This window comes from Lithobates pipiens, unplaced genomic scaffold (genome assembly GCF_037356315.1).
Source record: "Lithobates pipiens isolate NorthernLeopardFrog02 unplaced genomic scaffold, aLitPip1_a1.2 Scaffold_30, whole genome shotgun sequence".
NCBI lineage: Eukaryota > Metazoa > Chordata > Amphibia > Anura > Ranidae > Lithobates > Lithobates pipiens.
In genome coordinates, this window is record NW_027507791.1 from 177,222,630 (window position 1) to 177,240,408 (window position 17,779).

Sequence of the window (17,779 nt, forward strand, 5' to 3'; positions counted from 1 at the left end):
ACGGGTTGGGATTCGTATTAGGAGCGTAGTAGGAGACTATTGTGACAGCCGTGTCCTGGAGTAGACCTGTGAGTATAAGGTATCGACCCTCAGGGTCTTTAATTTCGGTTCCGGGGGTGAATAGAAGGGTATGGTGAAAGGCAAGAAGGACCCCTCTGTGTTTCGTGTCTGCGGAGGCTGTAAAGACCTGAGGATATTTGGAGTGAAAGAATTTGGGGGTAGTGTGCTTAGAGAAATGGGTTTCCTGAAGGGCCACTATGCCGGCCTTCAGGGTAAGAAACGTGCGAAATGCCTTGACCCGTTTTTGTGGTGAGTTAAGTCCTTTAACATTTAAGGACAAAATGTTCAGGGGGGCCATTGCGTAAGGGAAAGAGTATGTTCGGGGGACCCGTTAGGGCCCGAGTGGGCCGACCAGCCAAGAAGAAAGAAAGGGAGGGGAGGGGTATAGCAGAGGAAAAGAAAAAGTAAGAGCAGGAAAAGTTTGTGCAGGGAGGGGGGAAGAGGTGTGAGGCGGTGCGAGCAAAGGCACACCGCCCAACAAATTGGTGTTGCGGTCCGCCCGACCAGAGGGCGGGCAGGCGGAGTGTGCATCAACAAATGGGGGGAGCAGTGACTGCTCACCGCCGCGTACCCGTTGAAGTAACATTTAACAGTATAGTTAAAAAACAAAACTTAATAACAACAAACTCTACCAGATGAATGTGGCAGTTCAAGTGTACATAAAAGAGGTGTAAAGGGGTTTCAATCACAGTAAAAAGTGAACCGTGAAGTAACAGTATGGGGGGTAAAAATAGATCAAAAATTATATATATATAAAAAATATATAAAAAAAAAAAAAAAAGGGGGGGGGAGGGGGGGGGAGGGGGGGGGGGGGGGAAGGGAAGTATATGATTCGCTTTACGATATAGCTGTGGAGAAACTATCATAAGAATCGTATGGTTGGTAGAGATGTCCATGCTAAAACAAAAAAACAAAAAGAAAAAGAGATAAACAGAATACTGTGAGAAGATCAGGGTTTGCAAGTCCCAAGAACTGACGACTCAAAAAAATGAGGACGCCAAAGCAAAAAGTAGGGCAAAAAAGCTGGTAAGAGCGTTTCTCAGCGGGGAATAAAGACCTTCGGGCTAGGGAAGCCTACGCTGGAGGAACGTTTCGGGGTGTCCCGCTTAGCAGAAGAGGAGCTTGGAGTAGCTTGACGATTCCGTCTTGGTGTGGCTGCATAGGAGTAGGGAGCAGGACGAGCTGGAGTGCGTGGGAGAGATGTGTCTCGAGGTTCAGGTGCCACAAGGTGGAGAGATTCCAATAAATTCTGTAGGGCTTCGGATGAAGAACAGGTATGTTGTTGACCTTGAAAGGAGAAGTGGAGCGCAAAAGGGAAGCGCCAAGCATATTTTATCTGATGTTGCATCAATATTTGGAGCTGCGGTTTCATGGCACGTCTCTTTGCAATCGTCGAGGGTGCAAGATCGGTGAAGAGCTGATATGCGTGGCCTTGAAATAGCAGATCTTGTTTGTTTCGTGCGGCCGAAATCAGTTGCTCTTTCGTTCGGAAGTAGTGAAGTTTCACTATGATATCTCGGGGGAGGGCCTTCGGGTTGACGACACGTTAAGGCTCTATGAATCCGATCGAATTCAAGACGTTCGATCGGGATCGACGGGGACAGTTCTTGAAAGAGAGCGGTCGTAAAAGACTGCAAGTCGTCTACCGTCTCGGGGATGCCACGAAGGCGAAGATTTGATCTCCGTGAGCGGTTTTCTGCGTCCTCTAAACGGGATAGGAGGACCGCGTTGTCATCTCGGAGGCTTGCTTGGTCACGGACCAATTCTTGTATTGTGAGTTCCGTATCGTCTGCCCTCGTTTCGAGGTCTGCTGTGCGCTGGCCTAGGTCACGGATCTCACGGGTAAGTCTGTCTGTTATTTGGTCGGATGTGGCTTTGAGGGCTTTGTGGAGCATGGTCTCCATGTGTTTCAAGAAGTCTGCTTGGGACATACCTGTCTGTGAGGTAGGTTGCGGTATGTTCATACACTCCGTGGAGGTGTCCTCCTCATCGCTGCTCCCATGATGTTGCGGGCTGGTAGTGAGCTGGGCCGCCGCTGAGGCCTTCGCCGCCATTTTGGAGGAAGCACGCGCCAGTGCTTCTTTGATTGGTTTCGGCTTATTTTTGCCCCGGTGGCCGGTCAGAACCATTCCGGGAGAAGCACAGGGCGGTCCGCTACGTGGGTCCTCAAAGATCGAGGTGATTGCCGACTGGGAATGCAGTGCTATGGCTCGGGATTGCGGCGGTGAGAGCGCAGCTCTAACGGGATGCGTCCGTCATGGTGAGCTTCGCGCATGCGCCCCCAGGCTTTTTTCCATTATGTTGTTGGCTTTGGCGACCTGCTGTATTTTTCCTCTCCATAGCCCGAGGTGACCACCTTGGCTTTTGTCAAGAGAGTTGTAAGTAGGGTGCAAGATCGCCTACGGCCACATCACCCTGAATGCGCTCGATCTCCTCTGATCTTGGATGCTAAGCAGGGTCGGGCCTGGTTAGTACCTGGATGGGAGACCGCCTGGGAATACCAGGTGCCGTAGGCTTTTTTCCATTATGTTGTTGGCTTTGGCGACCCGCTGTATTTTTCCTTTCGATTGCCCGAGGTGACCACCTTGGCTTTTGTCAAGAGATTTGTAAGTAGGGTGCAAGATTGTCTACGGCCACATCACCCTGAATGCACTTGATCTCATCTGATCTCGGATGCTAAACAGGGTCGTGCCTGGTTAGTACCTGGATGGGAGACCGCCTGGGAATACCAGGTGCCGTAGGCTTTTTTCCATTATGTTGTTGGCTTTGGCGACCTGCTGTATTTTTCCTCTCGATTGCCCGAGGTGACCACCTTGGCTTTTGTCAAGAGAGTTGTAAGTAGGGTGCAAGATTGCCTACGGCCACATCACCCTGAATGCGCTCGATCTCGTCTGATCTCGGATGCTAAGCAGGGTCGGGCCTGGTTAGTACCTGGATGGGAGACCGCCTGGGAATACCAGGTGCCGTAGGCTTTTTTCCATGATGTTGTTGGCTTTGGCGACCTGCTGTATTTTTCCTCTCCATAGCCCGAGGTGACCACCTTGGCTTTTGTCAAGAGAGTTGTAAGTAGGGTGCAAGATCACCTACGGCCACATCACCCTGAATGCGCTCGATCTCGTCTGATCTCGGATGCTAAGCAGGGTCGGGCCTGGTTAGTACCTGGATGGGAGACCGCCTGGGAATACCAGGTGCCGTAGGCTTTTTTCCATTATGTTGTTGACTTTGGCGACCTGCTGTATTTTTCCTCTCTATTGCCCGAGGTGACCACCTTGGCTTTTGTCAAGAGAGTTGTAAGTAGGGTGCAAAGTTCGCCTACGGCCACATCACCCTGAATGCGCTCGATCTCGTCTGATCTCGGATGCTAAGCAGGGTCGGGCCTGGTTAGTACCTGGATGGGAGACCGCCTGGGAATACCAGGTGCCGTAGGCTTTTTTCCATTATGTTGTTGGCTTTGGCGACCTGCTGTATTTTTCCTCTCGATTGCCCGAGGTGACCACCTTGGCTTTTGTCAAGAGAGTTGTAAGTAAGGTGCAAGATCGCCTACAGCCACATCACCCTGAATGCGCTCAATCTCGTCTGATCTCGGATACTAAGCAGGGTCGGGCCTGGTTAGTACCTGGATGGGAGACCGCCTGGGAATACCAGGTGCCGTAGGCTTTTTTCCATTATGTTGTTGGCTTTGGCGACCTGCTGTATTTTTCCTCTCGATTGCCCGAGGTGACCACCTTGGCTTTTGTCAAGATAGTTGTAAGTAGGGTGCAAGATCGACTATGGCCCCATCACCCTGAATGCGCTCGATCTTGTCTGATCTCGGATTCTAAGCAGGGTCGGGCCTGGTTAGTACCTGGATGGGAGACCGCCTGGGAATACCAGGTGCCGTAGGCTTTTTTCCATTATGTTGTTGGCTTTGGCGACCTGCTGTAATTTTCCTCTCGATTGCCCGAGGTGACCACCTTGGCTTTTGTCAAGAGAGTTGTAAGTAGGGTGCAAGATCGCCTACGGCCACATCACCCTGAATGCGCTCGATCTTGTCTGATCTCGTATGCTAAGCAGGGTCGGGCCTGGTTAGTACCTGGATGGGAGACCGCCTGGGAATACCCGGTGCCGTAGGCTTTTTTCCATTATGTTGTTGGCTTTGACGACCTGCTGTATTTTTTTTTTTTTTTTTTTTTTTAAACAAATTTTTATTCTGAAACAAATGCAGTTGACAGAAAGGCGAAATACACATAACATCAACAGTCATAATCGACTTTGGTACATAGTCTCGGAAAACTGAACATTGTTTCCGGAACATACAGTAATTTCTGAGAGATATATATAATTTCACACATACGGGAAATATAGTACAGTATTCATAACATCACAAATATTGTAAAATTGAACAAGAAAGTTTAACTGACCATTAGTCCCTCCAAACCAAACCCTGAAAGGCGACATATGATTGTTATAGTATAGGAGTATTTCTAGTCTGTACTTATATGGGAGACAGGTAGTGCATATCTCCCTACACTCACCCCTACAGGGATCACGCTGTGAGGGTAAGGAGACATGAAGTAGAATCACACACCTAAAATAGCCCTGTCAGCTATACGTGCCTCCTCCGAGTCAGCTCGATAACGTGATGCTTCCTCAGTTAAAGCCTATGAGTAGTTACTAAGTCATATCATTCTAAAGCTCTGTAAGAGTATTAGGATATAGGGGGATCAGGGAAGGTAAAGGGGTGAGGAAAAAGGGGTAAAGGGATAAGATAGGGCAGGGGATGGTTGCGATATCCAGAACGGGTACCATGTGTATACAAGAGAAGTTACCGTTATCGGAAAATAAGAACAGTCAATTTACCAGCTATATTCCTATGTTTTCACTTATGTGCAGTTAGAATCCCAGTGCTGTATTTTTCCTCTCGATTGCCCGAGGTGACCACCTTGGCTTTTGTCAAGAGAGTTGTAAGTAGGGTGCAAGATCGCCTACGGCCACATCACCCTGAATGCGCTCGATCTCGTCTGATCTCGGATACTAAGCAGGGTCGGGCCTGGTTAGTACCTGGATGGGAGACCGCCTGGGAATACCAGGTGTCGTAGGCATTTTTCCATTATGTTGTTGGCTTTGGCGACCTGCTGTATTTTTCCTCTCGATTGCCCGAGGTGACCACCTTGGCTTTTGTCAAGAGAGTTGTAAGTAGGGTGCAAGATCACCTACGGCCACATCACCCTGATTGCGCTCGATCTTGTCTGATCTCGGAAGCTAAGCAGGGTCGGGCCTGGTTAGTACCTGGATGGGAGACCGCCTGGGAATACCATGTGTCGTAGGCATTTTTCCATTATGTTGTTGGCTTTGGCGACCTGCTGTATTTTCCTCTCGATTGCCCGAGGTGACCACCTTGGCTTTTGTCAAGAGAGTTGTAAGTAGGGTGCAAGATCGCCTACGGCCACATCACCCTGAATGCGCTCGATCTCGTCTGATCTCAGATGCTAAGCAGGGTCGGGCCTGGCTAGTACCTGGATGGGAGACCGCCTGGGAATACCAGGTGCCGTAGGCTTTTTTCCATTATGTTGTTGGCTTTGGCGACCTGCTGTATTTTTCCTCTCGATTACCCGAGGTGACCACCTTGGCTTTTGTCAAGAGAGTTGTAAGTAGCGTGCAAGATCGCCTACGGCCACATCACCCTGAATGCGCTCGATCTCGTCTGATCTCGGATGCTAAGCAGGGTCGGGCCTGGTTAGTACCTGGATGGGAGACCGCCTGGGAATACCAGGTGCCGTAGGCTTTTTTCCATTATGTTGTCGGCTTTGGCGACCTGCTGTATTTTTCCTCTCGATTGCCGGAGGTGACCACCTTGGCTTTTGTCAAGAGAGTTGTAAGTAGGGTGCAAGATCGCCTACGGCCACATCACCCTGAATGCACTCGATCTCTTCTGATCTCGGATGCCAAGCAGGATCGGGCCTGGTTAGTACCTGGATGGGAGACCGCCTGGGAATACCAGGTGCCATAGGCTTTTTTCCATTATGTTGTTGGCTTTGGCGACCTGCTGTATTTTTCCTCTCTATTGCCCGAGGTGACCACCTTGGCTTTTGTCAAGAGAGTTGTAAGTAGGGTGCAAGATCGCCTACGGCCACATCACCCTGAATGCGCTCGATCTCGTCTGATCTCAGATGCTAAGCAGGGTCGGGCCTGGCTAGTACCTGGATGGGAGACCGCCTGGGAATACCAGGTGCCGTAGGCTTTTTTCCATTATGTTGTTGGCTTTGGCGACCTGCTGTATTTTTCCTCTCGATTGCCCGAGGTGACCACCTTGGCTTTTGTCAAGAGAGTTGTAAGTAGGGTGCAAGATCGCCTACGGCCACATCACCCTGAATGCGCTCGATCTCGGATGCTAAGCAGGGTCGGGCCTGGTTAGTACCTGGATGGGAGACCGCCTGGGAATACCAGGTGCCGTAGGCTTTTTTCCATTATGTTGTCGGCTTTGGCGACCTGCTGTATTTTTCCTCTCGATTGCCGGAGGTGACCACCTTGGCTTTTGTCAAGAGAGTTGTAAGTAGGGTGCAAGATAGCCTACGGCCACATCACCCTGAATGCACTCGATCTCTTCTGATCTCGGATGCCAAGCAGGATCGGGCCTGGTTAGTACCTGGATGGGAGACCGCCTGGGAATACCAGGTGCCATAGGCTTTTTTCCATTATGTTGTTGGCTTTGGCGACCTGCTGTATTTTTCCTCTCGATTGCCCGAGGTGACCACCTTGGCTTTTGTCAAGAGAGTTGTAAGTAGGGTGCAAGATTGCCTACGGCCGCATCACCCTGAATGCGCTCGATCTCGTCTGATCTCGGATGCTAAGCAGGGTCGGGCCTGGTTAGTACCTGGATGGGAGACCGCCTGGGAATACCAGGTGCCGTAGGCTTTTTTCCATTATGTTGTTGGCTTTGGCGACCTGCTGTATTTTTCCTCTCGATTGCCCGAGGTGACCACCTTGGCTTTTGTCAAGAGAGTTGTAAGTAGGGTGCGAGATCGCCTACGGCCACATCACCCTGAATGCGCTCGATCTCCTCTGATCTCGGATGCTAAGCAGGGTCGGGCCTGGTTAGTACCCGGATGGGAGACCGCCTGGGAATACCAGGTGCCGTAGGCTTTTTTCCATTATGTTGTTGGCTTTGGCGACCTGCTGTATTTTTCCTCTCGATTGCCCGAGGTGACCACCTTGGCTTTTGTCAAGAGAATTGTAAGTAGGGTGCAAGATCACCTACAGCCACATCACCCTGAATGCGCTCAATCTCGTCTGATCTCGGATGCTAAGCAGGGTCAGGCCTGGTTAGTACCTGGATGGGAGACCGCCTGGGAATACCAGGTGCCGTAGGCTTTTTTCCATTATGTTGTTGGCTTTGGCGACCTGCTGTATTTTTCCTCTCGATTGCCCGAGGTGACCACCTTGGCTTTTGTCAAGAGAGTTGTAAGTAGGGTGCAAGATCGCCTACGGCCACATCATCCTGAATGCGCTTGATCTCGTCTGTTCTCGGATGCTAAGCAGGGTCGGGCATGGTTAGTACCCGGATGGGAGACCGCCTGGGAATACCAGGTGCCGTAGGCTTTTTTCCATTATGTTGTTGGCTTTGGCGACCTGCTGTATTTTTCCTCTCGATTGCCCGAGGTGACCACCTTGGCTTTTGTCAAGAGAGTTGTAAGTAGGGTGCAAGATCGCCTACGGTCACATCACCATGAATGTGCTCGATCTCGTCTGATCTCGGATGCTAAGCAGGGTCGGGCCTGGTTAGTACCTGGAAGGGAGACCGCCTGGAAATACCAGGTGCCGTAGGCTTTTTTCCATTATGTTGTTGGCTTTGGCGACCTGCTGTATTTTTCCTCTCGATTGCCCGAGGTGACCACCTTGGCTTTTGTCAAGAGAGTTGTAAGTAGGGTGCAAGAACGCCTACGGCCACATCACCCTGAATGCGCTCGATCTCTTATGATCTCGGATGCTAAGCAGGGTCGTGCCTGGTTAGTACCTGGATGGGAGACCGCCTGGGAATACCAGGTGCCGTAGGCTTTTTTCCATTATGTTGTTGGCTTTGGCGACCTGCTGTATTTTTCCTCTCGATTGCCCGAGGTGACCGCCTTGGCTTTTGTCAAGAGAGTTGTAAGTAGGGTGCAAGATCGCCTACAGCCACATCACCCTGAATGCACTCGATCTCATCTGATCTCGGATGCAAAGCAGGGTCGGGCCTGGTTAGTACCTGGATGGGAGACCGCCTGGGAATACCAGGTGCCGTAGGCTTTTTTCCATTATGTTGTTGGCTTTGGCGACCTGCTGTATTTTTCCTCTCGATTGCCCGAGGTGACCACCTTGGCTTTTGTCAAGAGAGTTGTAAGTAGGGTGTAAGATCGCCTACGGCCACATCACCCTGAATGCGCTTGATCTCGTCTGATCTCGGATGCTAAGCAGGGTCAGGCATGGTTAGTACCCGGATGGGAGACCGCCTGGGAATACCAGGTGCCGTAGGCTTTTTTCCATTATGTTGTTGGCTTTGGTGACCTGCTGTATTTTTCCTCTCGTTTGCCCGAGGTGACCACCTTGGCTTTTGTCAAGAGAGTTGTAAGTAGGGTGCAAGATCGCCTATGGCCACATCACCCTGAATGCGCTCGATCTCGTCTGATCTCGGATGCTAAGCAGGATCGGGCCTGGTTAGTACCTGGATGAGAGACCGCCTGGGAATACCAGGTGCCGTAGGCTTTTTTCCATTATGTTGTTGGGTTTGGCGACCTGCTGTATTTTTCCTCTCTATTGCCCGAGGTGACCACCTTGGCTTTTGTCAAGAGAGTTGTAAGTAGGGTGCAAGATCGCCTATGGCCACATCACCCTGAATGTGCTCGATCTCGTCTGATCTCAGATGCTAAGCAGGGTCGGGCCTGGTTAGTACCCGGATGGGAGACCGCCTGGGAATACCAGGTGCCGTAGGCTTTTTTCCATTATGTTGTTGGCTTTGGCGACCTGCTGTATTTTTCCTCTCGATTGCCCGAGGTGACCACCTTGGCTTTTGTCAAAAGAGTTGTAAGTAGGGTGCAAGATCGCCTACGGTCACATCACCCTGAATTCGCTCGATCTCGTCTGATCTCGGATGCTAAGCAGGGTTGGGCCTGGTTAGTACCCGGATGGGAGACCGCCTGGGAATACCAGGTGCTGTAGGCTTTTTTCCATTATGTTGTTGGCTTTGGCGACCTGCTGTATTTTTCCTCTCTATTGCCCGAGGTGACCACCTTGGCTTTTGTCAAGAGAGTTGTAAGTAGGGTGCAAGATTGCCTATTGCCACTTCACCCTGAGTGCGCTCGATCTCGTCTGATCTCGGATGCTAAGCAGGGTCGGGCCTGGTTAGTACCTGGATGGGAGACCGCCTGGGAATACCAGGTGCCGTAGGCTTTTTTCCATTATGTTGTTGGCTTTGGCGACCTGCTGTATTTTTCCTCTCGATTGCCCGAGGTGACCACCTTGGCTTTTGTCAAGAGAGTTGTAAGTAGGGTGCAAGATCGCCTATGGCCACATCACCCTGAATGCGCTCGATCTCGTCTGATCTCGGATGCTAAGCGGATTCGAGCCTGGTTAGGACCTGTATGGGAGACCGCCTGGGAATACCAGGTGCTGTAGGCTTTTTTCCATTATGTTGTTGGCTTTGGCGACCTGCTGTATTTTTCCTCTCGATTGCCCGAGGTGACCACCTTGGCTGTTGTCAAGAGAGTTGTAAGTAGGGTGCAAGATCGCCTACGGCCATGTCACCCTGAATGCGCTCAATCTTGTCTGATCTCGGATGCGAAGCAAGGTCGGGCCTGGTTAGTACCTGGATGGGAGACCGCCTGGGAATACCAGGTGCCGTAGGCTTTTTTCCATTATGTTGTTGGCTTTGGCGACCTGCTGTATTTTTCCTCTCGATTGCCCGAGGTGACCACCTTGGCTTTTGTCAAGAGAGTTGTAAGTAGGGTGTAAGATCGCCTACGGCCACATCACACTGAATGCGCTTGATCTAGTCTGATCTCGGATGCTAAGCAGGGTCAGGTCTGGTTATGTACCTGGATGGGAGACCGCGTGGGAATACCAGGTGCCGTAGGCTTTTTTCCATTATGTTGTCGGCTTTGGCGACCTGCTGTATTTTTCCTCTCGATTGCCCGAGGTGACCACCTTGGCATTTGTCAAGAGAGTTGTAAGTAGGGTGCAAGATCACCTACGGCCACATCACCCTGAATGCGCTCGATCTAGTCTGATCTCGGATGCTAAGCAGGGTCGGGCCTGGTTAATACCTGGATGGGAGACCGCCTGGGAGTACCAGGTGCCGTAGGCTTTTTTCCATTATGTTGTTGGCTTTGGCGACCTGCTGTATTTTTTCTCTCGATTGCAAGAGGTGACCACCTTGGCTTTTGTCAAGATAGTTGTAAGTAGGGTGTGAGATTGCCTATGGCCACATCACCCTGAATGCACTGGATCTCGTCTGATCTCGGATGCTAAGCAGGGTCGGGCCTGGTTAGTACCCGGATCGGAGACCGCCTGGGAATACCAGGTGCCGTAGGCTTTTTTCCATTATGTTGTTGGCTTTGGCGACCTGCTGTATTTTTCCTCTCTATTACCCGAGGTGACCACCTTGGCTTTTGTCAAGAGAGTTGTAAGTAGGGTGCAGGATCGCCTACGGCCACATCACCCTGAATACGCTCGATCTCGTCTGATCTCGGATGCTAAGCAGGGTCGGGCCTGGTTAGTACCTGGATGGGAGACCGCCTGGGAATACCAGGTGCTGTAGGCTTTTTTCCATTATGTTGTTGGGTTTGGCGACCTGCTGTATTTTTCCTCTCGATTGCCCGAGGTGACCACCTTGGCTTTTGTCAAGAGAGTTGTAAGTAGGGTGCAAGATCGCCTACGGCCACATCACCCTGAATGCGCTCAATCTCGTCTGATCTCGGATGCTAAGCAGGGTCGGGCCTGGTTAGTACCCGGATGGGAGACCGCCTGGGAATACCAGGTGCCGTAGGCTTTTTTCCATTATGTTGTTGGCTTTGGCGACCTGCTGTATTTTTCCTCTCGATTGCCCGAGGTGACCACCTTGGCTTTTGTCAAGAGAGTTGTAAGTAGGGTGCAAGATTGCCTACGGTCACATCACCCTGAATGCGCTCGATCTCGTCTGATCTCGGATGCTAAGCAGGGTCGGGCCTGGTTAGTACCCGGATGGGAGACCGCCTGGGAATACCAGGTGCTGTAGGCTTTTTTCCATTATGTTGTCGGCTTTGGCGACCTGCTGTATTTTTCGTCTCGATTGCCCGAGGTGACCACCTTGGCTTTTGTCAAGAGAGTTGTAAGTAGAGTGCAAGATCACCTACGGCCACATCACCCTGAATGCGCTCGATCTTGTCTGATCTCGGATGCTAAGCAGGGTCGGGCCTGGTTAGTACCCGGATGGGAGACTGCCTGGGAATACCAGGTGCTGTAGGCTTTTTTCCATTATGTTGTTGGCTTTGGCGACCTGCTGTATTTTTCCTCTCGATTGCCCGAGGTGACCACCTTGGCTTTTGTCAAGAGAGTTGTAAGTAGGGTGCAAGATCGCCTACGGCTACATCACCCTGAATGCGCTCTATCTCGTCTGATCTCAGTTGCTAAGCAGGGTCGGGCCTGGTTAGTACCCGGATGGGAGACCGCCTGGGTATACCAGGTGCCGTAGGCTTTTTTCCATTATGCTGTTGGCTTTGGCGACCTGCTGTATTTTTCCTCTCGATTGCCCGAGGTGACCACCTTGGCTTTTGTCAAGAGAGTTGTAAGTAGGGGACAAAATTGCTTACGGCCACATCACCCTGAATGTGCTCGATCTCGTCTGATCTCGGATGCTAAGTAGCGTCAGGCCTGGTTAGTACCCGGATGGGAGACCACCTGGGAATACCAGGTGCTGTAGGCTTTTTTCCATTATGTTGTTGGCTTTGGCGACCTGCTGTATTTTTCCTCTCGATTGCCCGAGGTGACCACCTTGGCTTTTGTCAAGAGAGTTGTAAGTAGGGTGCAAGATAGCTTACGGCCACATCAACCTGAATGCGCTCGATCTCGTCTGATCTCGGATGCTAAGCTGGGTCTGGCCTGGTTAGTACCTGCATGGGAGACCGCCTGGGAATACCAGGTGCCGTAGGCTTTTTTCCATTATGTTGTTGGCTTTGGCGACCTGCTGTATTTTTCCTATCGATTGCCTGAGGTGACCACCTTGGCTTTTGTCAAGAGAGTTGTAAGTAGGGTGCAAGATCGCCTACGGCCACATCACCCTGAATGCGCTCGATCTCGTCTGATCTCGGATGCTAAGCAGGGTCGGGCCTGGTTAGTACCTGGATGGGAGAACGCCTGGGAATACTAGGTGCCGTCGTCTTTTTTCCATTATGTTGTTGGCTTTGGCGACCTGCTGTATTTTTCCTCTCGATTGCCCGAGGTGACCACCTTGGCTTTTGTCAAGAGAGTTGTAAGTAGGGTGCAAGATCACCTACGGCCACATCACCCTGAATGCGCTTGATCTCGGATGCTAAGCAGGGTCAGGCCTGGTTAGTACCCGGATGGGAGACCACCTGGGAATACCAGGTGCTGTAGGCTTTTTTCCATTATGTTGTCGGCTTTGGCGACCTGCTGTATTTTTCGTCTCGATTGCCCGAGGTGACCACCTTGGCTTTTGTCAAGAGAGTTGTAAGTAGGGTGCAAGATCACCTACGGCCACATCACCCTGAATGCGCTCGATCTCGTCTGATCTCGGATGCTAAGCAGGGTCGGGCCTGGTTAGTACCCGGATGGGAGCCTGCCTGGGAATACCAGGTGCTGTAGGCTTTTTTCCATTATGTTGTTGGCTTTGGCGACCTGCTGTATTTTTCCTCTCGATTGCCCGAGGTGACCACCTTGGCTTTTGTCAAGAGAATTGTAAGTAGGGTGCAAGATCGCCTACAGCCACATCACCCTGAATGTGCTCGATCTCGTCTGATCTCAGATGCTAAGCAGGGTCGGGCCTGGTTAGTACCTGGATGGGAGACCGCCTGGGAATACCAGGTGCCGTAGGCTTTTTTCCATTATGTTGTTGGCTTTGGCGACCTGCTGTATTTTTCGCCTCGATTGCCCGAGGTGACCACCTTGGCTTTTGTCAAGAGAGTTGTAAGTAGGGTGCATAGATTGCCTACGGCCACATCACCCTGAATGCGCTCGATCTCGTCTGATCTTGGATGCTAAGCAGGGTCGGGCCTGGTTAGTACCTGGATGGGAGACCGCCTGGGAATACCAGGTGCCGTAGGCTTTTTTCCATTATGTTGTTGGCTTTGGCGACCTGCTGTATTTTTCCTCTCGATTGCCCGAGGTGACCACCTTGGCTGTTGTCAAGAGAGTTGTAAGTAGGGTGCAAGATCGCCTACGGCCACGTCACCCTGAATGCGCTCAATCTTGTCTGATCTCGGATGCGAAGCAGGGTCGGGCCTGGTTAGTACCTGGATGGGAGACTGCCTGGGAATACCAGGTGCCGTAGGCTTTTTTCCATTATGTTGTTGGCTTTGGCGACCTGCTGTATTTTTCCTCTCGATTGCCCGAGGTGACCACCTTGGCTTTTGTCAAGAGAGTTGTAAGTAGGGTGCAAGATCGCCTACGGCCACATCACACTGAATGCGCTCGATCTCGTCTGATCTCGGATGCTAAGCAGGGTCAGGCCTGGTTATGTACCTGGATGGGAGACCGCGTGGGAATACCAGGTGCCGTAGGCTTTTTTCCATTATGTTGTTGGCTTTGGCGACCTGCTGTATTTTTCCTCTCGATTGCCCGAGGTGACCACCTTGGCTTTTGTCAAGAGAGTTGTAAGTAGGGTGCAAGATCGCCTACAGCCACATCACCCTGAATGTGCTCGATCTCGTCTGATCTCGGATGCTAAGCAGGGTTGGGCCTGGTTAGTACCTGGATGGGAGACCGCCTGGGAATACCAGGTGCCGTAGGCTTTTTTCCATTATGTTGTTGGCTTTGGCGACCTGCTGTATTTTTCCTCTCAATTGCCTGAGGTGACCACCTTGGCTTTTGTCAAGAGAGTTGTAAGTAGGGTGCAAAATCGCCTACGGCCACATCACCCTGAATGCGCTCGATCTCGTCTGATCTCGGATGCTAAGCAGGGTCGGGCCTGGTTAGTACCTGGATGGGAGACCGCCTGGGAATACCAGGTGCCGTAGGCTTTTTTCCATTATGTTGTTGGCTTTGGCGACCTGCTGTATTTTTCCTCTCGATTGCCCGAGGTGACCACTTTGGCTTTTGTCAAGAGAGTTGTAAGTAGGGTGCAAAGATCGCCTACGGCCACATCACCCTTAATGCGCTCGATCTCGTCTGATCTCGGATGCTAAGCAGGGTCGGGCCTGGTTAGTACCTGGATGGGAGACCGCCTGGGAATACCAGGTGCCGTAGGCTTTTTTCCATTATGTTGTTGGCTTTGGCGACCTGCTGTATTTTTCCTCTTGATTACCCGAGGTGACCACTTTGGCTTTTGTCAAGAGAGTTGTAAGTAGGGTGCAAAGATCGCCTACGGCCACATCACCCTGAATGTGCTGGATCTCATCTGATCTCAGATGCTAAGCAGGGTCGGGCCTGCTTAGTACCTGGATGGGAGACCACCTGGGAATACCAGGTGCCGTAGGCTTTTTTCCATTATGTTGTTGGCTTTGGCGACCTGCTGTATTTTTCCTCTCGATTGCCCGAGGTGACCACCTTGGCTTTTGTCAAGAGAGTTGTAAGTAGGGTGCAAGATCGCCTACAGCCACATCACCCTGAATGTGCTCGATCTCGTCTGATCTCGGATGCTAAGCAGGGTTGGGCCTGGTTAGTACCTGGATGGGAGACCGCCTGGGAATACCAGGTGCCGTAGGCTTTTTTCCATTATGTTGTTGGCTTTGGCGACCTGCTGTATTTTTCACCTCGATTGCCCGAGGTGACCACCTTGGTTTTTGTCAAGAGAGTTGTAAGTAGGGTGCAAAGATTGCCTACGGCCACATCACCCTGAATGCGCTCGATCTCGTCTGATCTTGGATGCTAAGCAGGGTCGGGCCTGGTTAGTACCTGGATGGGAGACCGCCTGGGAATACCAGGTGCCGTAGGCTTTTTTCCATTATGTTGTTGGCTTTGGCGACCTGCTGTATTTTTCCTCTCGATTGCCCGAGGTGACCACTTTGGCTTTTGTCAAGAGAGTTGTAAGTAGGGTGCAAAGATCGCCTACGGCCACATCACCCTGAATGCGCTTGATCTCGTCTGATCTCGGATGCTAAGCAGGGTCAGGCCTGGTTAGTACCTGGATGGGAGACCGCCTGGGAATGTCAGGTGCCGTAGGCTTTTTTCCATTATGTTGTTGGCTTTGGCGACCTGCTGTATTTTTCCTCTCGATTGCCCGAGGTGACCACCTTGGCTTTTGTCAAGAGAGTTGTAAGTAGGGTGCAACATAGCCTACGGCCACATCACCCTGAATGCGCTGGATCTCGTCTGATCTCGGATGCTAAGCAGGGTCGGGCCTGGATAGTACCTGGATGGGAGACCGCCTGGGAATACCAGGTGCCGTAGGCTTTTTTCCATTATGTTGTTGGCTTTGGCGACCTGCTGTATTTTTCGCCTCGATTGCCCGAGGTGACCACCTTGGCTTTTGTCAAGAGAGTTGTAAGTAGGGTGCAAAGATTGCCTACGGCCACATCACCCTGAATGCGCTCGATCTCGTCTGAACTCGGATGCTAAGCAGGGTCAGGCCTGGTTAGTACCTGGATGGGAGACCGCCTGGGAATACCAGGTGCCGTAGGCTTTTTTCCATTATGTTGTTGGCTTTGGCGACCTGCTGTATTTTTCCTCTCGATTGCCCGAGGTGACCACCTTGGCTTTTGTCAAGAGAGTTGTAAGTAGGGTGCAAAGATTGCCTACGGCCACATCACCCATAATGCGCTCGATCTCGTCTGATCTCGGATGCTAAGCAGGGTCGGGCCTGGTTAGTACCTGGATGGGAGACCGCCTGGGAATACCAGGTGCCGTAGGCTTTTCTCCATTATGTTGTTGGCTTTTGCGACCTGCTGTATTTTTCTTCTCGATTGCCCGAGGTGACCACCTTGGCTTTTGTCAAGAGAGTTGTAAGTAGGGTGCAAGATCGCCTACGGCCACATCACACTGAATGCGCTCGATCTTGTCTGATCTCGGATGCTAAGCAGGGTCGGGACTGGTTAGTACCTGGATGGGAGACCGCCTGGGAATACCAGGTGCCGTAGGCTTTTTTCCATTATGTTGTTGGCTTTGGCGACCTGCTGTATTTTTCCTCTCGATTGCCCGAGGTGACCACCTTGGCTTTTGTCAAGAGAGTTGTAAGTAGGGTGCCAGATCGCCTACAGCCACATCACCCTGAATGTGCTCGATCTCGTCTGATCTCGGATGCTAAGCAGGGTTGGGCCTGGTTAGTACCTGGATGGGAGACCGCCTGGGAATACCAGGTGCCGTAGGCTTTTTTCCATTATGTTGTTGGCTTTGGCGACCTGCTGTATTTTTCGCCTCGATTGCCCGAGGTGACCACCTTGGCTTTTGTCAAGAGAGTTGTAAGTAGGGTGCAAGATCGCCTACGGCCACATCACCCTGAATGCGCTTGATCTCGTCTGATCTCGGATGCTAAGCAGGGTCGGGCCTGGTTAGTACCTGGATGGGAGACCGCCTGGGAATACCAGGTGCCGTAGGCTTTTTTCCATTATGTTGTTGGCTTTGGCGACCTGCTGTATTTTTCCTCTCGATTGCACGAGGTGACCACCTTGGCTTTTGTCAAGAGATTTGTAAGTAGGGTGCAAGATTGCCTACGGCTACATCACCCTGAATGCGCTCAATCTCGTCTGATCTCGGATGCTAAGCAGGGTCGGCCTGGTTAGTACCTGCATGGGAGACCGCCTGGGAATACCAGGTGCCGTAGGCTTTTTTCCATTATGTTGTTGGCTTTGGCGACCTGCTGTATTTTTCTTATCGATTGCCTGAGGTGACCACCTTGGCTTTTGTCAAGAGAGTTGTAAGTAGGGTGCAAGATCGCCTACGGCCACATCACCCTGAATGCGCTCGATCTCGTCTGATCTCGGATGCTAAGCAGGGTCGGGCCTGATTAGTACCTGGATGGGAGAGCACCTGGGAATACTAGGTGCCGTAGGCTTTTTTCCATTATGTTGTTGGCTTTGGCGACCTGCTGTATTTTTCCTCCTGATTGCCCGAGGTGACCACCTTGGCTTTTGTCAAGAGAGTTGTAAGTAGGGTGCAAGATCACCTACGGCCACATCACCCTGAATGCGCTCGATCTCGTCTGATCTCGGATGCTAAGCAGGGTCAGGCCTGGTTAGTACCTGGATGGGAGACCGCCTGGTAATACCAGGTGCCGTAGGCTTTTTTCCATTATGTTGTTGCCTTTGGCGACGTGCTGTATTTTTCCTCTCGATTGCCCGAGGTGACCACCTTGGCTTTTGTCAAGAGAGTTGTAAGTAGCGTGCAACATCGCCTACAGCCACATCACCCTGAATGCGCTCGATCTCGTCTGATCTCGGATGCTAAGCAGGGTCGTGCCTGGTTAGTACCTGGATGGGAGACCGCCTGGCAGGGGCGTAACTAGAAATCACAGGGCCCCATAGCAAAATGTTGTATGGGCCCCCCCCCAAAAAAAAAAAAACTAATGCCATTGAACAACAGATTACCACACCCATGTGGCACAGTACCCAGGCAACAGCTT

At 51.4% G+C, this 17,779-nt stretch overlaps 32 non-coding genes and 31 pseudogenes across 32 annotated transcripts; all 63 read left to right on the top strand.

The window, feature by feature from the left end:
- Positions 1 to 2,457: 2,457 nt before the first annotated feature.
- Positions 2,458 to 2,576, top strand: LOC143952263 (5S ribosomal RNA). The gene has a single exon (XR_013267457.1). It is a non-coding gene; the product is annotated as a 5S ribosomal RNA (ribosomal RNA).
- A 109-nt stretch (positions 2,577 to 2,685) lies between these two features.
- LOC143951345 (5S ribosomal RNA) lies at positions 2,686 to 2,804 on the top strand. Its single transcript, XR_013266626.1, has one exon. It is a non-coding gene; the product is annotated as a 5S ribosomal RNA (ribosomal RNA).
- A 109-nt stretch (positions 2,805 to 2,913) lies between these two features.
- LOC143952336 (5S ribosomal RNA) lies at positions 2,914 to 3,032 on the top strand. Its single transcript, XR_013267522.1, has one exon. It is a non-coding gene; the product is annotated as a 5S ribosomal RNA (ribosomal RNA).
- Positions 3,033 to 3,141: 109 nt separating this feature from the next.
- On the top strand, positions 3,142 to 3,260 carry LOC143950407 (5S ribosomal RNA). Its single transcript, XR_013265812.1, has one exon. It is a non-coding gene; the product is annotated as a 5S ribosomal RNA (ribosomal RNA).
- Positions 3,261 to 3,370: 110 nt separating this feature from the next.
- LOC143952348 (5S ribosomal RNA) lies at positions 3,371 to 3,489 on the top strand. The gene has a single exon (XR_013267533.1). It is a non-coding gene; the product is annotated as a 5S ribosomal RNA (ribosomal RNA).
- A 109-nt stretch (positions 3,490 to 3,598) lies between these two features.
- On the top strand, positions 3,599 to 3,717 carry LOC143945586 (5S ribosomal RNA; annotated as a pseudogene).
- A 109-nt stretch (positions 3,718 to 3,826) lies between these two features.
- LOC143946802 (5S ribosomal RNA) lies at positions 3,827 to 3,945 on the top strand (annotated as a pseudogene).
- Positions 3,946 to 4,054: 109 nt separating this feature from the next.
- Positions 4,055 to 4,173, top strand: LOC143952997 (5S ribosomal RNA). Its single transcript, XR_013268120.1, has one exon. It is a non-coding gene; the product is annotated as a 5S ribosomal RNA (ribosomal RNA).
- Positions 4,174 to 5,022: 849 nt separating this feature from the next.
- On the top strand, positions 5,023 to 5,141 carry LOC143953327 (5S ribosomal RNA). Its single transcript, XR_013268420.1, has one exon. It is a non-coding gene; the product is annotated as a 5S ribosomal RNA (ribosomal RNA).
- A 109-nt stretch (positions 5,142 to 5,250) lies between these two features.
- Positions 5,251 to 5,369, top strand: LOC143944830 (5S ribosomal RNA; annotated as a pseudogene).
- Positions 5,370 to 5,477: 108 nt separating this feature from the next.
- LOC143951990 (5S ribosomal RNA) lies at positions 5,478 to 5,596 on the top strand. Its single transcript, XR_013267210.1, has one exon. It is a non-coding gene; the product is annotated as a 5S ribosomal RNA (ribosomal RNA).
- A 109-nt stretch (positions 5,597 to 5,705) lies between these two features.
- On the top strand, positions 5,706 to 5,824 carry LOC143952360 (5S ribosomal RNA). The gene has a single exon (XR_013267544.1). It is a non-coding gene; the product is annotated as a 5S ribosomal RNA (ribosomal RNA).
- Positions 5,825 to 5,933: 109 nt separating this feature from the next.
- LOC143943566 (5S ribosomal RNA) lies at positions 5,934 to 6,052 on the top strand (annotated as a pseudogene).
- Positions 6,053 to 6,161: 109 nt separating this feature from the next.
- LOC143951993 (5S ribosomal RNA) lies at positions 6,162 to 6,280 on the top strand. Its single transcript, XR_013267212.1, has one exon. It is a non-coding gene; the product is annotated as a 5S ribosomal RNA (ribosomal RNA).
- Positions 6,281 to 6,389: 109 nt separating this feature from the next.
- Positions 6,390 to 6,498, top strand: LOC143946290 (5S ribosomal RNA; annotated as a pseudogene).
- A 109-nt stretch (positions 6,499 to 6,607) lies between these two features.
- Positions 6,608 to 6,726, top strand: LOC143943567 (5S ribosomal RNA; annotated as a pseudogene).
- Positions 6,727 to 6,835: 109 nt separating this feature from the next.
- LOC143950569 (5S ribosomal RNA) lies at positions 6,836 to 6,954 on the top strand. Its single transcript, XR_013265924.1, has one exon. It is a non-coding gene; the product is annotated as a 5S ribosomal RNA (ribosomal RNA).
- A 109-nt stretch (positions 6,955 to 7,063) lies between these two features.
- Positions 7,064 to 7,182, top strand: LOC143950716 (5S ribosomal RNA). The gene has a single exon (XR_013266057.1). It is a non-coding gene; the product is annotated as a 5S ribosomal RNA (ribosomal RNA).
- Positions 7,183 to 7,291: 109 nt separating this feature from the next.
- On the top strand, positions 7,292 to 7,410 carry LOC143946719 (5S ribosomal RNA; annotated as a pseudogene).
- A 109-nt stretch (positions 7,411 to 7,519) lies between these two features.
- Positions 7,520 to 7,638, top strand: LOC143945601 (5S ribosomal RNA; annotated as a pseudogene).
- Positions 7,639 to 7,747: 109 nt separating this feature from the next.
- On the top strand, positions 7,748 to 7,866 carry LOC143945412 (5S ribosomal RNA; annotated as a pseudogene).
- Positions 7,867 to 7,975: 109 nt separating this feature from the next.
- On the top strand, positions 7,976 to 8,094 carry LOC143952050 (5S ribosomal RNA). The gene has a single exon (XR_013267264.1). It is a non-coding gene; the product is annotated as a 5S ribosomal RNA (ribosomal RNA).
- A 109-nt stretch (positions 8,095 to 8,203) lies between these two features.
- On the top strand, positions 8,204 to 8,322 carry LOC143951091 (5S ribosomal RNA). The gene has a single exon (XR_013266395.1). It is a non-coding gene; the product is annotated as a 5S ribosomal RNA (ribosomal RNA).
- Positions 8,323 to 8,431: 109 nt separating this feature from the next.
- Positions 8,432 to 8,550, top strand: LOC143944893 (5S ribosomal RNA; annotated as a pseudogene).
- Positions 8,551 to 8,659: 109 nt separating this feature from the next.
- LOC143943866 (5S ribosomal RNA) lies at positions 8,660 to 8,778 on the top strand (annotated as a pseudogene).
- Positions 8,779 to 8,887: 109 nt separating this feature from the next.
- Positions 8,888 to 9,006, top strand: LOC143954495 (5S ribosomal RNA). The gene has a single exon (XR_013269482.1). It is a non-coding gene; the product is annotated as a 5S ribosomal RNA (ribosomal RNA).
- Positions 9,007 to 9,115: 109 nt separating this feature from the next.
- On the top strand, positions 9,116 to 9,234 carry LOC143951355 (5S ribosomal RNA). Its single transcript, XR_013266635.1, has one exon. It is a non-coding gene; the product is annotated as a 5S ribosomal RNA (ribosomal RNA).
- Positions 9,235 to 9,343: 109 nt separating this feature from the next.
- LOC143944373 (5S ribosomal RNA) lies at positions 9,344 to 9,462 on the top strand (annotated as a pseudogene).
- Positions 9,463 to 9,571: 109 nt separating this feature from the next.
- LOC143947765 (5S ribosomal RNA) lies at positions 9,572 to 9,690 on the top strand (annotated as a pseudogene).
- A 109-nt stretch (positions 9,691 to 9,799) lies between these two features.
- LOC143945873 (5S ribosomal RNA) lies at positions 9,800 to 9,918 on the top strand (annotated as a pseudogene).
- A 109-nt stretch (positions 9,919 to 10,027) lies between these two features.
- Positions 10,028 to 10,147, top strand: LOC143948621 (5S ribosomal RNA; annotated as a pseudogene).
- Positions 10,148 to 10,256: 109 nt separating this feature from the next.
- On the top strand, positions 10,257 to 10,375 carry LOC143945108 (5S ribosomal RNA; annotated as a pseudogene).
- Positions 10,376 to 10,484: 109 nt separating this feature from the next.
- Positions 10,485 to 10,603, top strand: LOC143944847 (5S ribosomal RNA; annotated as a pseudogene).
- Positions 10,604 to 10,712: 109 nt separating this feature from the next.
- LOC143945918 (5S ribosomal RNA) lies at positions 10,713 to 10,831 on the top strand. Its single transcript, XR_013265162.1, has one exon. It is a non-coding gene; the product is annotated as a 5S ribosomal RNA (ribosomal RNA).
- Positions 10,832 to 10,940: 109 nt separating this feature from the next.
- Positions 10,941 to 11,059, top strand: LOC143952638 (5S ribosomal RNA). Its single transcript, XR_013267796.1, has one exon. It is a non-coding gene; the product is annotated as a 5S ribosomal RNA (ribosomal RNA).
- Positions 11,060 to 11,168: 109 nt separating this feature from the next.
- Positions 11,169 to 11,287, top strand: LOC143950379 (5S ribosomal RNA). The gene has a single exon (XR_013265786.1). It is a non-coding gene; the product is annotated as a 5S ribosomal RNA (ribosomal RNA).
- Positions 11,288 to 11,396: 109 nt separating this feature from the next.
- On the top strand, positions 11,397 to 11,515 carry LOC143944349 (5S ribosomal RNA; annotated as a pseudogene).
- Positions 11,516 to 11,624: 109 nt separating this feature from the next.
- LOC143947685 (5S ribosomal RNA) lies at positions 11,625 to 11,743 on the top strand (annotated as a pseudogene).
- A 109-nt stretch (positions 11,744 to 11,852) lies between these two features.
- LOC143946723 (5S ribosomal RNA) lies at positions 11,853 to 11,971 on the top strand (annotated as a pseudogene).
- A 109-nt stretch (positions 11,972 to 12,080) lies between these two features.
- LOC143946793 (5S ribosomal RNA) lies at positions 12,081 to 12,199 on the top strand (annotated as a pseudogene).
- A 109-nt stretch (positions 12,200 to 12,308) lies between these two features.
- Positions 12,309 to 12,427, top strand: LOC143945733 (5S ribosomal RNA; annotated as a pseudogene).
- A 109-nt stretch (positions 12,428 to 12,536) lies between these two features.
- On the top strand, positions 12,537 to 12,645 carry LOC143949176 (5S ribosomal RNA; annotated as a pseudogene).
- A 109-nt stretch (positions 12,646 to 12,754) lies between these two features.
- LOC143943727 (5S ribosomal RNA) lies at positions 12,755 to 12,873 on the top strand (annotated as a pseudogene).
- A 109-nt stretch (positions 12,874 to 12,982) lies between these two features.
- Positions 12,983 to 13,101, top strand: LOC143944040 (5S ribosomal RNA; annotated as a pseudogene).
- A 110-nt stretch (positions 13,102 to 13,211) lies between these two features.
- LOC143950794 (5S ribosomal RNA) lies at positions 13,212 to 13,330 on the top strand. Its single transcript, XR_013266128.1, has one exon. It is a non-coding gene; the product is annotated as a 5S ribosomal RNA (ribosomal RNA).
- Positions 13,331 to 13,439: 109 nt separating this feature from the next.
- Positions 13,440 to 13,558, top strand: LOC143946702 (5S ribosomal RNA; annotated as a pseudogene).
- A 109-nt stretch (positions 13,559 to 13,667) lies between these two features.
- LOC143945230 (5S ribosomal RNA) lies at positions 13,668 to 13,787 on the top strand (annotated as a pseudogene).
- Positions 13,788 to 13,896: 109 nt separating this feature from the next.
- LOC143952152 (5S ribosomal RNA) lies at positions 13,897 to 14,015 on the top strand. Its single transcript, XR_013267356.1, has one exon. It is a non-coding gene; the product is annotated as a 5S ribosomal RNA (ribosomal RNA).
- Positions 14,016 to 14,124: 109 nt separating this feature from the next.
- LOC143952372 (5S ribosomal RNA) lies at positions 14,125 to 14,243 on the top strand. The gene has a single exon (XR_013267555.1). It is a non-coding gene; the product is annotated as a 5S ribosomal RNA (ribosomal RNA).
- A 110-nt stretch (positions 14,244 to 14,353) lies between these two features.
- LOC143948952 (5S ribosomal RNA) lies at positions 14,354 to 14,472 on the top strand. The gene has a single exon (XR_013265443.1). It is a non-coding gene; the product is annotated as a 5S ribosomal RNA (ribosomal RNA).
- A 110-nt stretch (positions 14,473 to 14,582) lies between these two features.
- Positions 14,583 to 14,701, top strand: LOC143954434 (5S ribosomal RNA). Its single transcript, XR_013269426.1, has one exon. It is a non-coding gene; the product is annotated as a 5S ribosomal RNA (ribosomal RNA).
- A 109-nt stretch (positions 14,702 to 14,810) lies between these two features.
- On the top strand, positions 14,811 to 14,929 carry LOC143952153 (5S ribosomal RNA). Its single transcript, XR_013267357.1, has one exon. It is a non-coding gene; the product is annotated as a 5S ribosomal RNA (ribosomal RNA).
- A 110-nt stretch (positions 14,930 to 15,039) lies between these two features.
- On the top strand, positions 15,040 to 15,158 carry LOC143950795 (5S ribosomal RNA). Its single transcript, XR_013266129.1, has one exon. It is a non-coding gene; the product is annotated as a 5S ribosomal RNA (ribosomal RNA).
- Positions 15,159 to 15,268: 110 nt separating this feature from the next.
- On the top strand, positions 15,269 to 15,387 carry LOC143943642 (5S ribosomal RNA; annotated as a pseudogene).
- Positions 15,388 to 15,496: 109 nt separating this feature from the next.
- On the top strand, positions 15,497 to 15,615 carry LOC143952105 (5S ribosomal RNA). Its single transcript, XR_013267314.1, has one exon. It is a non-coding gene; the product is annotated as a 5S ribosomal RNA (ribosomal RNA).
- Positions 15,616 to 15,725: 110 nt separating this feature from the next.
- LOC143950674 (5S ribosomal RNA) lies at positions 15,726 to 15,844 on the top strand. The gene has a single exon (XR_013266020.1). It is a non-coding gene; the product is annotated as a 5S ribosomal RNA (ribosomal RNA).
- A 110-nt stretch (positions 15,845 to 15,954) lies between these two features.
- Positions 15,955 to 16,073, top strand: LOC143952357 (5S ribosomal RNA). The gene has a single exon (XR_013267541.1). It is a non-coding gene; the product is annotated as a 5S ribosomal RNA (ribosomal RNA).
- Positions 16,074 to 16,182: 109 nt separating this feature from the next.
- LOC143945528 (5S ribosomal RNA) lies at positions 16,183 to 16,301 on the top strand (annotated as a pseudogene).
- A 109-nt stretch (positions 16,302 to 16,410) lies between these two features.
- On the top strand, positions 16,411 to 16,529 carry LOC143952154 (5S ribosomal RNA). Its single transcript, XR_013267358.1, has one exon. It is a non-coding gene; the product is annotated as a 5S ribosomal RNA (ribosomal RNA).
- Positions 16,530 to 16,638: 109 nt separating this feature from the next.
- LOC143950260 (5S ribosomal RNA) lies at positions 16,639 to 16,757 on the top strand. The gene has a single exon (XR_013265679.1). It is a non-coding gene; the product is annotated as a 5S ribosomal RNA (ribosomal RNA).
- A 109-nt stretch (positions 16,758 to 16,866) lies between these two features.
- Positions 16,867 to 16,984, top strand: LOC143946767 (5S ribosomal RNA; annotated as a pseudogene).
- Positions 16,985 to 17,093: 109 nt separating this feature from the next.
- Positions 17,094 to 17,212, top strand: LOC143954720 (5S ribosomal RNA). The gene has a single exon (XR_013269682.1). It is a non-coding gene; the product is annotated as a 5S ribosomal RNA (ribosomal RNA).
- Positions 17,213 to 17,321: 109 nt separating this feature from the next.
- LOC143944921 (5S ribosomal RNA) lies at positions 17,322 to 17,440 on the top strand (annotated as a pseudogene).
- Positions 17,441 to 17,779: the final 339 nt, after the last annotated feature.